This window comes from Numida meleagris, chromosome 4 (assembly GCF_002078875.1).
Source record: "Numida meleagris isolate 19003 breed g44 Domestic line chromosome 4, NumMel1.0, whole genome shotgun sequence".
NCBI lineage: Eukaryota > Metazoa > Chordata > Aves > Galliformes > Numididae > Numida > Numida meleagris.
Genome location: NC_034412.1, coordinates 95028316 through 95029755, shown reverse-complemented (window position 1 = coordinate 95029755; position 1440 = coordinate 95028316).

Here is a 1440-nt window from a genome sequence, read left to right as displayed (position 1 = left end):
CCCTCCCCTCCCCTCCCCTCCCCTTCCTCCACATTTTGTGCAGGGATGCTGCTGAACCATAAGAACACTGAGCACCATGCCAAAGGTAAGAAATACCTGGCAGGGGTTGGTTTTGAGCCTACCAGCTTCTTGTGTAATCTGGAGAACACATGTTCATCTGAAGAGCTCCTCAGGCAGTGACAGCTCTTGCACTGAGCAAGTCAAACTGAAAATTCACTCACATGTGCTCAAAAAAGAAAAAAAAAAAAGGGGTAAAAAATGGAATTTATAAAGAAAATGCTCTGCAAATTGACTTCGTATGGCTTAACATTACAAGCCTTTCTGAATGTGCTTACAATTTGGAGAAGACAGCCAAGCTAGGACTTCTGGGTGGAGAGGTGACCTGGTTTGCACCGGAGCCCCAGGACACTCACCTGCAGTGATCCTCATGGAAATAAACAGTTCTGCTTGCCCAGTGTCAGAAATACACCACGTCAGCTGTGCTTTGTATGGCCGAATCCCTCAGAACTGGGGTTTTCCAGTTCCAACGTAATTTGGACCGAAGAGGTCTGGCTGGTGCAGAGCTAACAGGACTGTGATAAACGAGAAACCATCTGTGTGCTGTATTCCAGCTATCAGCAAGAGAGTTCTCCTTTGACCTAAATAGGCTTCCTGAAAAGAAACTTGCTTATGTTTAAATGGGTTCTAGCTTCAGTCACTGGAGCATATGTGTGTGTGTGTGTGTGTGTGTGTGTTTTGTTTCCCTCGAAGGTTCTCCATCTGTATAGGCAAGGATTTGCCAGGTCGTATGTTTCTTTGTTTAACAGTAAGCCAACAGCAGCAGTGCTTGCTCCCAGTACATCCTAAAGAGGAGGCTGCTGCACAGTGAGGGGTCATGGATCAGTGGGGTTCATAGCTCTGAGGACCCCCCAAACTGTTGGGGTTCTGAGGGGTGGCTTTGTGTAACTCAGGCTGGCTTTGAGCTTTACCCAGGTTGCAGGGATGTTAGGAACCACGGTATAGCTAGGACAGCAGCTTGTTGCTGAGAGCTGTTCGGTTTTGTAGGTGTTTAACCCCAGTAATGTTGGGCTCTGCTCTTCCCTTGGGGTAACAGCTTCCAGGAGGACCTGTACACACTATGTCCCATTTGCAGCCTTATGCTTTAATTGCATGTCCTGCTGAACTCCAGCCCCCTCCCCAGTGTAAGCAGCCCCTGAGCTGTGTCAGTAGGCACGGATGTTAGTAACTAGCCAGGCTGTGGCTTGACCTTGCATAAAGTGCCTTCTGGAAGAAGAGTTTTTCATTTTTTTCTCTTAGATTTATGCGTCTTTTTAAAGTCAGCTGAGCAAAATGGGGTCATCAGCATAGTTATAAAATGTCTAAGCGATACTTTTCCAAAACCCAAAAAAGTTTGCAGGACGAAGGAGACACGTGTTTAAGCTGTTGCCTTTTCGCTTTGCC